We start from the raw sequence: 15,186 nt of genomic DNA on the forward strand, positions 1-15,186 counted from the left end.
CATTTCATTGCACAGGTCCATCAGAGCTTTTGGGTGACCAGGTGCACTGTTAATGAGAAGTCATATTTTGAAAGAGATCTCTTTTTCTGAGCAGTGGATCTCAACAGTGGGCTTAAAATGTTCAGTAAACCATGTTGTGCTGTCATCCAGGTGTTGTTGTACCATTTACAGAGCACAGGCAGATAAATTTAACATAATTCTTAAGGGCCCTAGGATTTTTCTGGTAAATGAGCATTGGCTTCAATTGAAAGACACCAGCTGCATTAGCCCCTAACAAGCGAGTCAGCCTGTCCTTTGAAGCTTTGACACCAGGCATTGATTTCTCCTCTCTAGCTATGAAAGTCCTAGATGGTATCTTCCAAAAGAAGGCTATTTTGTCTACATTGAAAATCTGTTGTTTAGTCTAGCCACCTTCATCAATTATCTTAGCCAGATCTGGGTAACTTGCCACAGCTTCTACATCAGCACTTGCTGCTTCCCTTTGCACTTTTATGTTATGAAGACAGCTTCTTTCCTTAAGCCTCATGAACCAACCTTTGCTAGCTTCAAACTTTTCTTCCGCAGCTTCCTTACCTCTCTCAGCTTTCAACAGAATTGAAGAGAGTTAGGGCCTTGCTCTGGATAAGGCCTTGGCTTAAGAGAAAGTTGTGGTTGCTTTGATCTTCTATCCAGACCACTAAAGCTTTCTCCATATCAGTCTTTTTGCTTTCTTATCATTTGTGTGTTCACTGGAGGAACACTTCTAATTTCCTTCAAGAACTTTTCCTTTGCATTCACAACCTGGTTAACTGCTTGGGAAAAGAGACCTAGCTTTTGGCCTATCTCAGCTTTCAACATACCTGTCTCACTAAGCGTAGTCATTTCTAGCTTTTAATTTAAAATGAGAGAGAAAAGGAGACTCTTCCTTTCACTTGAACACTTAAAGGCCATAGTAGGGTTATTGACTGACTTAATTTCAATATTGTTGTGTCTCAGGTAACAGGAAGGCTCCAGAAGAGGGACAGAAATGGGGGAACAGCCAGTTGGTGGAGCAGTCACAACACACACAACATTTACTGATTAAGTCATTTCACCTTTTTATACCTCAGTTTCCTCATTTGTAAAATTGAAATAATACCAGAACCTCAAAGGGCTATTGTATTATATGGATTAATCGGTATGAAGTGCTTAGACTGGTGTGGCACATAGTTAATGTGCTATATCAGCAAAGGTTGTTATTAATTTAATCAGCAATTAAAAATTGTCCAAACTTGAAAGAAATGACCAGGAATCCTCAGGGCCTTTTGAGAAATAGTCGGGTTAGAACAACCTGCCTAAAATGCATGCACTAAAATGTCTCAAATGGATTTCACATTTCTAATGCAATGGATCAGGACTCTGATTTCTAACGTTGTTGGAAAAAATTAAGATGCTGATTTAAGATTATATTGAACTTATTTTCATTTACTAATTCAAGAAATTGGAGAGCCAGAGCTACATAAGACTCCCAATCTCTGCCTTCCAGTTAGCTATCACACAGGGGAGCGAATGTGTAGTCACAGAGCAGGAGTGCCTGCTTCTAAGGATCCCAATTCTGAAATCCAGAATTTCAGAAGAGTACCCTTGGGTGGGGCTACCCCACGGTCTTCCCCTTTCCCCTGCAGTGTGGAGGCACCTGCCAGGGCTTGCTATTGGTACGGTGTTTTCCTTTCTAAGTATGAAATATAGTGTGCCGTGTTCATAGAGGTCACACCTGCAGGTAGGGTGAATATTTTCATACCAAGAGAAATCTCAAAGAGCAGGCTTGGGAAAGTGGGGGATGATGAATATCGAGAAAAGTGTTGCAATAATCAAGATGAGAAATAATTAGGGTCTGTAAGCAAACACCAGTCCCTACTGCATCAAAGTAATTGTCTCTTTCCAGACATAACATGTGACATAAAAATGCACTGCAATAGAAAATAAGTTGCTTGTCTGGGGAATAATGTGAGTGTCACTGAAAGTTCACACCAATCTCAGAATCTCATCACAGCTCCATTTCACACTCTGCCCCATGTGGAAACCGCAGTCTGTGCATGAAAAAAAGAGTTTTATGAGAGTACTTCTGATTTTTAAGAAGGTGATATGGCTTCATAAGGGGCAGCTTCCTAAAAGCAGCAGCAATGTTGGTTTTACACATGGCACACGTCAGGCTGACTTCGTCGGAGCTGCATGGAATCTAGTGAAAAGTTATGCGTGTGACAAACCCTGATGGAAGCAATTGGGAGAGACTGCAGGAGCAAGAATTTCTCAAAGAGGCTGTTTCAAGCATGTTATAAAAATGAGTTGTTAGAGACACAAAAAAGGCAAATATGTATGATTCCACTTATATGAAATATCTAGAATAAGCAAATTCCTAGAGACAGAGATGAGAGTGGAGGTCGCCGGGGCCGGGGGAGGGGAACGGGGTGCTTTTGGCTTAATGGGTGCAGAGTTTCTGTCTGGGGTGATGAGAAAGTGTTGGTGATGGTAGCACAACATCATAAATGTAACTAAATGTCAACGAACTGTACACTCAAAAATGGTTAAAATGGCAAATTTTCTGTTTTATATAATAAAAATGAGTCAGAGTTTTCACACTCCTGGCATCATACTAACGACTTGAGAGAGAGAGGGACAGCGTGGCCAGCCCAAGTCTTGGTGCTATTCATGTCACACAAAGTTACGAAGTTACTTATCAAGCTTCAACTGTGCACTAGACACCGGAAGCCCAAGGCCTTACTGCGGGCACCCAGTAACCTTGACGATGCCTTTCCTTTAATTTCTATTTTTCTTGGCAACATACATGTGGCCGTAAGTGGCCCTGGAACCAGGTGGTCAGGGTTCAAATGCTGGCGCCTTCACTTACCAGCTGTGACCTTGGGCATCTCATTCAATTTCTCTTTGCCCCTTTCTTCTCTTATCACAGAACCTGTTTCAGAGGATTAAGTGAATACATATGTGCTTACAACAGTGCCAGCCATAGTTAGCACTACAATTATGTATTGCTATTATTTTTGTTGGTTGAACAGACACATGTGATTTCACCAATTAAAAGAGTCCACAAGGACAATGAATGTTGCTCCATTGCTTTTTAAAGACGTAAGGTCAGTAACAAGGAGCAGCAGGGGTCAGGGGTTGGACAGATTTCTCTCCCACTCTCCCTCGCATGGCCCCCTCCTGCCCCTGCAGCACCTGGTCCTCACGCTCAGCTCTGATGACGTGTGCCCACGTTCCATGTTGGACAGCACGTCCCTCTTGGCTCCCTCTGGCCTGCTCAGGTTTTACTGGAGATAGAACCACAACCTCTAGAGTCATCCTCCCGTGTGCTGTTCTTGGCCAACCTCACTAGGGTAAACCCCAGACAAGCTGTGGAGTTGCCTGCCTGGCCAGCCGGCTCCCACAACTGCCCTGCCCCAGCCCGTCCGTCTGGGCATGTGTTCTGGGACAAAGGCATGATGCCACTTCCTTGGAAGACTGCATTTTACTTTAAGGTGGACACGGTTGGCTTCAGAAGTGGCTTTAAGCCTTCCCTGTCACCCCGACTTGTAAGCACACACCTCTGGCTAGGAGAGTTTGTCTAGTGACAAGCACATGGGCCCAGAGTTCAAACCCTGTCTGTAGGACCGTACACAATCCGTTATCCCACATGATAAAGGAGAATCTCAACAGTTAACGACCTTACATTCTTGTGGTAAGGATTAAGTGGTTTAATACACAGAAAAGGATTTCCATGGTGCCTGGTAGAGAGTGAGGGGCTGTCTATGGCCTGGATTGACCATCACACACCATTAGCCGTGTGTCTGTCTTTCTTCCCCACAATAGAGGCGGGTGGACTCTTTCCTTTCCTCCATCCTCTTCCCCCAATTCCCTCAACTTCAGGGCCTCTGGACACGATTGCTAAAATGGAAATCCTGCATTAGCAGGCCGCGTCTTGTCAGTGTGTTTACAGACTGTCTCGCCAAGCAGAGCTATGCTATATAAATGCCACATGGTAATAAACAAGAGGTTTTCCCATGGTTTAGAAACAGGACTAAGTGTTTATTATCAGACATCTATTGAAGACTGAAAACAGGAACAGGCACAGCCCAGTAAACTACACCTATCAGTCCCCAAACAAACTGCAATAGAAAGAAGGAAAGATTGGTCAATCTGCCCAAATCCTCATATGGAAATCTAATGCACGACATATTTGTAAATAGGACTCCAAAATCACCAGGTGCTGAAATTCTGTTCTGCCTGGAAAATCTGCCGGATGTGACCAGTTGGGATGGCAGTTTTTATCATAATGGATGAGGACTGGCCAGACGTTTCCGAGACGGTGGACAGCTGTGGCTCAATGGCACCAACCTGCAGTAGCAAACATCCGCAGCATCAGCTCCGCTTTGCCTTCCCCCCCGCTGCCCCCATGTTTCCCAGAAAGATTAAACCTTTAAAGCAGGTGCTTCTATCTGGGTCACTTCCTCATTGGTGCGTCACAGTCATGCCTATTTCCAGAATTCCGCCCAGGAAGATGCCCCTGCCCGCTATTTCCAACATAGAGGCTGAGGTGGGCTTTGTCCATGAAAACAAAACAAAGCAAAAATAGAAACACAGTGACAACACACACCATCTCACTTGCCTTTTGCCATGTTCTTCCCTTCCAGTGTTAAGAACTGGTATTTCTAACAGGGTCTGACTCTCAATGCCAAGTAAAAGAAAAATATATCTTTGAAATAGACTTCCTGATCTGGCTCCACCTCATTTCAAAAGCTCCCCCCACTGTCCTGTCCCTGGGGACCTCGCTGGCAGCTGCTTGCACTGCTCTGTGCCTCTCACTCTCCCCCAAGCCCTGCTCAATCCCCCAGCTCCTGCTCTTCTATCTGGGCACCTGCCCTTGCCTTGCCCCTCAGGTATGTCTTCCAGGGGATTTTGAGTTCCAGGAGCCTAGGGTCTGTTACAGACTTCACCCTCACTTGACCTTCGGACAATGTCATCACTGGGTCATAAAATCATACAATTTCAAGGCTGGAAAGGACCTCAGATCTTCTGTGCCACCCTTGCCTCTTAGGACAAGACGGAGGCTTGGAGAGGCGACCTGCCCCTGGTCACACACAGCCAGGGTCCAGGCGGGAGTGGGGGCCCAGCACCCAGGTCCCCGAGGACCATCTAATGCCCAGCGGTTTCCCAGTCAAATACACAGAAAGCCCGACATCGCAAGCCAGGCGGCAGACGTCCCTCGTCCCACAGCACTTGGTGTTGAAGCATGTTGTTCTTGGGTGTCCACCCAGGGACAACACGCGGTCCTCTAAGAGCGTGTCTACCCAAACAACCTGCTTATTTACTTTTCCGGATATGAGGCTTAAAGGGCGAGTACTTTCCAAAACTACAGAGTAGTTAGCAATGCTTCCTCGATAGCTTTTGACTGCGTTCAGGCACTCCCAGGTCATGATTTGTACACGTAGATGCACTTAAATCTGACACTTTAATGTCAAGGTAGAAGGTGGGTCCCCTGGGAAACATAAAGGGGAGGATTTTCCATCTTAACCTCTCACATCAAGGAATAACTTTACTGCTCCATCCTCCTCCTCAACTACGGTTTGGAGTTTGATTTGTGGCCAGCACTGAACCCAAACGGTTTACTTTTCACATCATTCCCAGCTGGGGCATGAAGGTCGACTGCGGGGAAGCAAAGCCCGTCCTCGTGCTGAGGCGTGCAGTGCCCGTGGTGCCCGTTCCGTCACGGTTAGTGCACCTCGGCCAACCTTCTGTTCTTTGGCTCAGGTCTCCTAACTGCATCTTCCTTTGAGTTTGACGTGCTCTGTGAGGAGAATGCACCTTTTTATCTCAAGACAAACCAATGACCCTTTGAAGTCCCAAAAGTCATATGTTATCCACAGATTTCTTAATGGCATAATCCATGTGTCATAGACTATAAGAAGTCCTTTTCCAGTTGCCTAAATGAAGATTAATGAACAGATATTCAGCAAACCCTCAGGGAGATACAAGCAAACCTCTGGAATGGGCAATGTCATCAAAGTCCAAGCAGGTTGCACAGTATGCATTTGTAAATGGCCGTTTCAAACTACTTAAGAGACATAATTTTCGAGCTGTGGCATCTAAAAGGAATGTTTCATATGACTATAAAAAGTGATGGCTTAGGAAGCTGAAACCCCAAAGGTTAAGTTATATGACAGTCCCAAACTTTTGGAAGTGGGTTCCAGAAGTAGGAGTGTATGAAGAGAATGTGGTTAAGTGGGCAGTGTTTTCTTCTGCCTCAGCCAACTGTCAAACACAAACCAGTTACACAGACCTGCATGTCAAGGATGGAAAGTGAGGTGACAAGGAGATGGACACTGAGGCATGTGCTCTGTTCTGCAGGACTCATTTCAGAAAAGGCAGCCGAAATACTTCGGAGGTGCTAAAGCAAATTGTTATAATGTCACTGCATAAGGTGCTGTTGAAGTTTTATAGCCACAGAGCGCCTGTAGTCTCTGGAAGTCATTCTGCATTCTTACATAAACCCTTTCCCCCCCAAACTCCACTCTCCACACACAAAAAAAGACCTTTCAATAATGAACAGCTGTCTGTTACACACAGCGCAGGAAAAACATGATAAACCAAGTTACACAGCCTTGGCTTTAAACATATTCCTACACAAGATTTCTACAACTCCGTATAAACAGAAAACAAGCTATTAACTGCCTGCAGAAAAAAATAAAGTAAAAGTAAAATGTGTTGGGCTTCCTGCAATTAAGCTGCAATGTTTTACAGTGCAATTTTATTTATAACTGAAAAAGAATATATAAAAAGTTGAACAGACCCCTCCCCGCCAAAGGCTTTTTCTGCAAATTAACTTTGTGGTAATAAAAGCTGTGCCAGCTGGAGGCTTTTCCCTGTGCACTGTGGCACGGAGCAGCCAAAGCAGGTATATGGCTGAGAAAAAACAAAATAGGGCATTTTCCACCTTCAGCCAGGTGATGTTAATTGAGCTTTGGCAAATGTTTAAAGATACCTCTCTCTGTGTTCAAGAAAGAATTAAAAACAGTTGAGCTGGGGAAAATGAACATCTGTTACTGACTTACACTCAGAACCACAATGAAAAACATTCATAATTAAAGCTATTTTGCCCCCCCCCCCTCAGTTAGATCTGTAATCTTGGGTTAAAAATACAATAGTGGAGACTCCTCATTGTCTTTGGGGCTTTCTTCTTATGGCTGCTTGTTAAAAAGGTAGATTACACTGGGTTGGGTTTTTCCCCCTGTTGGAATAACAATATCAGGAAACAGATTTATGTAGAAAGATAGGGGATGACAACAAAAAGCCCCTACGCAATTGAGCCTCGTTTTATGAAGCTATGAAACAGTAGTCACGAAGTGTTTTATATTTGGGAGTTAAATACACTTTACAGCTGTGTAAAAAACCAGAGCCATTTTGGGCCAAACAGAAACATTCCAATGTCTACACGGTTTACTTATGTTGAGCGACTGGGCAGGTTTCTATCAACTGGGCAGGATTTGTGTGTTACGGATGGCAGTGTGAAAAGCCTTCCGCATCAAGTCATTTCCCGACCAACATGCAGAAATTTCATCAAGGCAGTCAAATCTGTTTCCTTCAAGGTCCTAATACTTTACCCAGGCTACTGAAACAATCTCCTAACTGAGATATCTGCCTCCAGTCTTTTTGTCCTCCAATCCATTCTCCTTCTGACTGCCAAACAGCTTCAATCCATAATATTGCTTTTCTTCTCTGATCACATTAGTTATCTCTTTTATTAAAACTGGCTCCCTACTGCCAACTCTATTAAACACAAATTCCTTAGCCTGGCATTTAAGGTCCCAGGCTACTTCCCCAATAGTTTATGGACTTGTACGCTTCACAAATCCAATGTACCAGTCTACCCGTGAATACACTGCCACCGGACCTCATGCCTTCTCTGCTAGATTTTTGGTCTTGGAATAAACCATCACAACACCCGCCCCACCCTCTGCCTCTACCTGCACGCAGCCTGGAAGGCCTTTCTCAAATGCTCCTTTCCCCAGGTAATTGTTATGGAATTACTCCCCAGTAATTCCTTCCTTTACCAGGGTAGCACTTAATTTAAGGCTCTTAAGGCTCTTTGGCCCAGGGTCCTATAGGAGCATCTGCACCCGTGTCTTCTACAACTAAATCCCCATCTCCTTGAAGGCAGTGATTCTCTTCTCATCCTGCACCCCCTACGTCACTCGACACCCTGTCTTCCGGGAACAGTCATTAAATCCAGGTGCTCAGTTTTTGGGAGAGTTGGTGTAACACCTTCTGATTCTTATCTGATATGCTGCTGATGAAATAGATGCAGACACTTTGATGCAATTAACACGTGGACTAAAAAAAACCAACACACCTCCGCCAACATAACGTGTAATTTGGTTGAACAGATTTGCCACGCAAGAGGTATAACTGGAATGGCCATCTTAATTTTCTCAATCAGGACTAATGTACCATGAGTTAACATTGTTTTGGGGGGATTTTAAAGCACGCTGTGAATGAGCTTCTGCAGGGCTCACACGGGGCCTTGCCTGGTGAAGGTCTGAGGCCACTGCAGGGGGGGGCTTCGCTGACCTCGGGAAGCGCCCACGCCACGGAATCCACTGGGGTGAAGCAGTTGGGACTGGGAAAATCCCCAGAAAAGATGCGGGAGGACAGAAAACTGTTACAACCCTGAGGAGAACGCGAAGCTTTTGCTGAGGTCTTGGAAAATAAGTCCGGCCGGTTTTCTTTTTAAAGCAGTATTGGTCCAGCACAGGGCTCCAGGACCTCGCCCTCCCTCAGAACAAACATCAGAAGCACTGAGGGAGCCTTCCTTACTCCTTGTTACTCCTGGCCTCAGGGTGAGCGGGAAGCGCCATACATCTCTCAAGAAGCCCAGGCTCATAGGATTCCCAGAACCATCCTCCGATTTCTGAGGATCAGATCATTCAGACAGACTCTGGAGCCTTAGGTCCTTATGAAAAACATAAGATAAGAACATTCCTGTCATTTAGGAAAATGCTATTCTTTCAAGTTCCCATTTATCAGGCCTCACATCTAGGGGAAAACACAAGAGGTGTGGCCTGCATGAGGCCAGCCAGCAGACTGATTTCCGAATGCCTTATTGGGGAAAACTGCCTGTGGCTCAAGGGGCAATGATAAAACGGGAGAGGAGTGTGGTGGCAACACTAATGACGCATCTGGGTGGGAACATGGTCAAAGAGCCTTCGGGTCATCGAGGCTGCCCTCGGCAAACGTGAAAGCGAGAGGCTGGCAAACCTTCATGGACCGGCAGGCAGCACTGGGGTCACTTGGGAGCTGCCTCGAGGACCCGATTCCCAGCACACAGCACCCCGTCCCCCAAATCTGATCTGGGCTGGGTCCTAGGAATCTTTATTTTTAAGATGCTCCCAGGTCACCAAGAAAAGTTCAGGAACTAAGGAAATACAGTATATCATGGCAAAGGTGGTCAGTGATTTAAGATCCTGCAGTGGTTCTGAGACAGAGTACTTGATTGCACGTCAGCCCTGGAAACCTGCTCCTCCCTCACTGCTACTCAGAAAATGGCACTGCCAGACTCTCAGCTGCTCCAGGAAAAAACCTGTGAGCCACTCCTCTCTTTCCTGCTCCGGCCTTGCCCACCTCCTGGAGCCTCTAGCCCCAAACATACCCTGAGTCCATCTCCCCTCTCCTCTCCTATTATCTGGGTTCCAGCATGATCACTATCACCACCCTCGGAGACTGCGGCAACAGGTTCCCCCTCCTCCTTTTTTTAACCAGTCTTACCCTCCCCACATGCATTTAGCGGCCAGAATGATCACTTAAAAATATATAGTAAACCATGACATTCCCTTTTTTTAAAATCCTCCAACGGCTTCCCCTTATACTTAGAAAAAAGTACCAGTGCTGAAACCTGGGCATTCTTCGCCCTCCCCACCCATCTGAAATCAGCCAGCCTTGCACGCCCACTTCTTTCTCTTCATCTGGCTAAGAGGTACAAACCCTTAAAACTGAACTTGGATATCCCTGCTTCCAGGGAGCCTTCCGGGACTCCCCACCACAAGTCTGGGCAAGGCACCCTTCCTCCTGCATACCAGTGATGCTTGCCTCTATCAGGGAGCTCCCCACCCTGTGTAGATTCTCACCTGTCTCCCCAGCTAGACTTGGGGCTATGTGAGGACAGAGACTGCATCTTGTATCTCTGAACCTCTGCTTTCAGCATAACATTTGGTGCAGAGGAGGTGCTTGGATGTTTGTGCAATATATTAAGAAGTATAACCTCACCTTGTTATACTTGGAAAATAAATAATGATCCTAGGAGCAAAGGATGTACTGAGTGCTACTGACGGACACACAGACGAACTACACTTCACGTTTTCAGTCATTTCTAGGTTCTGAGAGGTGGGAGAGGACAGCAATCAGAGTGGGCTTTAGAGACAGGCGGACCTGGGTTAAAAGCCAGGCTCCAAAACTTACTGAGGGTATGTCCTTGGGCAAGTTACTTAGCCTCTCAGCTTCCCAGTTTCCTTTCATACATAAGATGTGTATGTGAATAGGGGCTTAGCCACGTGCCTGGTGGTCTCGTGGTTCCACCAGGTAAAGGGCACGGGCTTCTTGCTGGCACCTCAGGCCGACGCTGCACGGCCCTACGCCCAGGTGGAGCAGAGGGCCCAGGCAAGTGCTCTTCAACCTGCTCCCTTAACCGTTTTATTTAGTAAATCATAACTCCTGATTTGTTTTCCTCCCTAGGTAACCTCCAATTTTAACATGATTTCTGAACACTGAACACTACTGGATCCTAGAATGACTTTGGCTCGCAGGAGAGGATCTGAGCAATGCCCCTCTCCAATTCCCAGTCTCGGCAAACACTAACATCATTATGATTGTCAGCACTTTGCTAAGTACTTAAAATGGAAAGAGCACTGGATTAGAATTCTGGAATCTTTTTAATCTCTCTCTGGGTAAATTTTGCCAGCCTACCTTCTTAAAATGTCAAGTAGTAAACTGCTTTTATTTCACCAATTAACAGTAATTACTTTGGGCAAGCTAGAAAAAGGCACAGATAGATCTTTCTCAAAAATAAGATGCAGAAATAAAATCCCAGACAGCGTACTAGGTTTAAAACACAAGGAAACGGCAAGGCCATTTAGATTCAAATAAAGTGGAAATCACGAGCAGGGTATGTCTTTCCTTGGATAATGGAGTCCAGCGGGAGAGTTTCCAGGTCTCCTCCAGGAGAGAGATCCGTGTGTTGGTTTCCACAATGAGTGGTCTATACTTGAGAACACTTAAAGACCAGAGGCAGTATTTTCTATTGCTGCTTTGTAGCTTGGAAATTCCAGCTAGTGATGATTTTATGGGTTTGTACGGTCTAGACAAGAGGGTTACTCTTTGGTGAAACTGCTCCTTGGGGAGGTGACTGCGAAAATTCCCATGCAACTAATTACCACGCAGAAGGGCGGGCTACCAAGAGGATGCTGGTCTTCAGCAGGGGCTGCGGTAGGAAAGCCAGCAGTCCCCCAGCTTTATCAGCAACTGCGTTGTTTTCTTTCCTGCCAAAACAAGGACAGGAAAGGAGGACAAAAATGCTAGCGAGAAAACTCAGCTCAAGGTAATGAGGGAGAACAAAAAGATGAAGCCCGCCTGTAGCTCTGACAGGGCAGTGAGTCTTCTCCGGGAAATAGGGAAAGACCAATGTTTTTTTATGCTTTCTATTATTTACACAAATCATTTCAGATTTCTCAGCAACTTTAGATCTCTAGAAGTATGTAAAGATACAATGGTCTGAATAAGGTTTGAGGTAAAATGCTCCCCATAATGTCAGAAAGTCATGCGCTAAAACCCAGAGGAACTCACAAATATTTTCACCTAGATTTCATGGGGCCAATAGAGGTGGGTGGCTGTGCACGCTCCTTCAATACTTGGAAGATGTAATTTTCACCCCTTCCAGGAGAGAGCCAAGAGAAAACACCTGTCTAGAACACGTTATAGACTCTGGTCAGCTGACTCTTTGGGTCAGAAAAAAATGGCCTTCTGTGGAGGGAACTCAAGGCCTGCACCCCCAAGTTTCACATCCAAATGCAAAACAAGGCCTGGCAGGAAACCATCTCCAGGACACCCTTCCTGACCAGCCCTGCCTCACCCGAGTCTCCTTTGCCCTCGTATTATCTTGCAGTAACACAGACGCAGTCTTCTCACTGACATGACATTTGTTGTGACATAGCTTCTTCTCTTTCCCGGTAGGTTTGATTTTCACAGGGTGTGGACTGCAGCTTTTCCTTTTCCTCTTTTACTTCACCCTGATGTACGTAAGTGCTCAATGAGTGCCTATGATGGGATAATTGAGCAAACAAGGGAGAAATTTCTATGAAAAAAGGCATATAGAAAAAAAGCATTTTTCTTCCTCTTTGTAGGTAAGCTCTAGAGCAGGACCTTGTATTCATTTTGGGGATGAGGAATCTAGGAACATTCCCAGATCTGCAGGCCCAGAAAGAATTGTATGGTCACAGTTCAAGGAGAGCCTGTAGTAAAGAACTAGGAATAAAACACAGTGCAATTACAGAAAACACACGCGGTATTTCTTTGTGGCTATAGTGTGACTGAGAGGAATAAAAACCAAAGTGGGAATTGGGAGGCTTGGATTTTGGTACTGTTTTTACCCAATGTAACCACACAACCTTGGCTTAACACTCCACCTTGCTGAGAAATGGGCTTAGATCGCTGGCTTTCACACTTACCAGTACGATTCACAGTGAAAAAATACATTTTTTACAACTCAGAAAACACACACACAAAGTTTCCCCAGACAATGCCCTTCTATTAAGTATGAAGCACTCTTCTATTTTATTTTTTTCTTTTTTTAAATCTAGTCATAACTCACAAATTAATATCATGACCTACCAAAGAGATGTGACCTTCAGTTTGAAAATGGTCACCACAATGGTCTCTAAGTGTATTTCTGGTTCAAAAATTCCATATGTGTAAAGATCCGATTCTATTTTATACCATATTGTTTTTCCTCTTTTGCTTTGTTTAAGGGAAGAGTTTTGGAAAGCAATGTGGATTCTTGTAAATTGAGGGGTTAAGGAATGGCAGCTTATACAGTAAAGCCGCTGGTCACCCACCATCCTCCCATGAATTCTCCCCAGTGTAGTGGCGGAGGGAAGGGGACACTCTCTGGTCTCCTGGACCATCGTTTTAAAAGAGAGTGGTAAGTGGAAGCGGACCCCTTCCATCCACATCCCTAGAATTCTTGTCCTTTCTAGGCAACAAGTACTAAGATGGTTTGAAGCCTTCTTAGACTTAAGAAATTTATTTTTACCTCATCTTTGTCAAGTCTCCTCTTCTTTTGAATCTTCCGAAGACATCTGTACTGAACACAAAGGAGACCTTGAAGATAACATGTAACAGCAATACTGCTGCTTGGTCACTGAATAAACATGGGCCATTCGGAAACCAAACCAGATGCACACTCAATAGTCCTTGAAACTTGCGATTCCTTGCTTCAAAGCATACTCAATAAGACATGCACTTGGAGTTGTTTTTCCAAAAGCGTAGTATTTTCTCACTGACCTTGATCCCTTGTGTCCAAGGCAGAGAGGTTAAGGCAATCTTTGAGAACTTGATTTGTCTTATGTGTGTTTACCATTTTTTTAGCATCTCAGGCATCATCTCTTTCCTGAGAGATCTCAAGGGACCACACTTCCTGTTGTTTGGCACTTTACCAGCATCAAGGGCACAGCTCCTGGCCCCAAGATGGAGCCACGTTAACCGGCTCTCACAGTTAAACTCATGACCTCAGACTCGCTGAGGCCACCGGGCACTGTCAAGTCACAGGGCTCCAGCTGGGAGCATCACGAATGGAAGAAACTGACTTATCACAAGACTGCCAAGAACCAGAATACAGAACAAACTCTGCGTAATCGCTTTCACTGTAAATGAGAAGAATCAATAGCAAATATTAATTGGGCACCTAAGTAACAATATGGTTTATTAGGTTAATAAATTCAGGCCGCTCAACACTTTCCAGACAAGAACCCGCTATCACTCTAAAGGAGCCACAAATTGCCACCTTCTAGAAGACAACAAAAGAGGCAAAATGTAAAACTATTCATTTGCTTTTCAGTCCTGTCATCTTTCCAAAATATACCGTTATATGATAGAAAATGCAGATGAACGAAACAGAGATTCTAGGAGGCTGTGAGATGCTGTCTTTAATAGGCACAGCTACCAAGAAGATGGAGCTATTTTCCAGTTTATATACAGCACAATTCCTTCTCCAGTTTACCCTTCTTGCCTGACACAATTAAAATGACATTGTTCATCAGAATGCTACATTAATAGCTTTAGCTAAGGGTCTCCCATATGGATAAGCTTGCTAATCTTGGCAAGAGTCCTCTTTTGATGATGCCAGGAAATAAATCATTGTTAAGAAGCAAAAAAAGGAGAAAAAATCCATTTGGAATATTTATTTCTTCTTTTTAGAAAATAGGATCCTATAGATTATTTACAAATGTGTTAACTAGAGTCTACTAAAATTGTAATTTATTATTTACTTGCCAAGTACTATGTATTAGCTATCAAAGGTGTATTTATTTATGGAGGCATATTTATTATGTAAGTCCAGAAATTCAGATTTTTCTTAGATTTAAAAAATTCCAATTTTTATATTTGCAGTTACATCATAATTTTAATTTTATAGTTTTAGTTCCCAAAAGAGCTTATTCATCTCCAAAGGGAAAAAACCTTCAGGCTGTGGTGTCTTGCTTGCAGACAGGTAGGCCTGTCTGGCTCAGTCCATCATAATCTGCTCCATGCAAGATCCCCTTGGTTGCTCACTCACAACTGAGCTGCTATGTTCTAATTTTATGCTTTTAAATGTTAACCATATGTCAATTTTTTTAGGTCTTAAGAAAATAATTTTCTTTTAGGTACAACATAGCATATTCTAAATTACATGCACATACATTACAGAAACCACGTGGCTTCAATTAAATAGATGTATATATATTTTTTTACAAAAAGACTTTTTCCTTTTAATGGCAGTGAAATACTGTTCATAGCATCTAAGTGCTTGGCCAAAACTAACTTCATCAAGGTGAGCTTTAGGGAAACTTTCAACACAATAATGGTCTAGATCTTTATGGAATATTAGAGTGTGACCATTTAAGGGGGTGGGATGGGGCCTGCTCAAGAAATGAG

At 44.2% G+C, this 15,186-nt stretch overlaps 1 protein-coding gene across 1 annotated transcript in view; it reads right to left on the reverse strand.

The window, feature by feature from the left end:
* The window catches only part of JAZF1 (JAZF zinc finger 1), a 370,268-nt gene that overhangs the window by 44,429 nt on the left and 310,653 nt on the right, over positions 1 to 15,186 (reverse strand). The window lies entirely within an intron of this gene.

Source organism: Choloepus didactylus, chromosome 5 (assembly GCF_015220235.1).
Source record: "Choloepus didactylus isolate mChoDid1 chromosome 5, mChoDid1.pri, whole genome shotgun sequence".
In the NCBI taxonomy this organism is placed as follows: domain Eukaryota; kingdom Metazoa; phylum Chordata; class Mammalia; order Pilosa; family Megalonychidae; genus Choloepus; species Choloepus didactylus.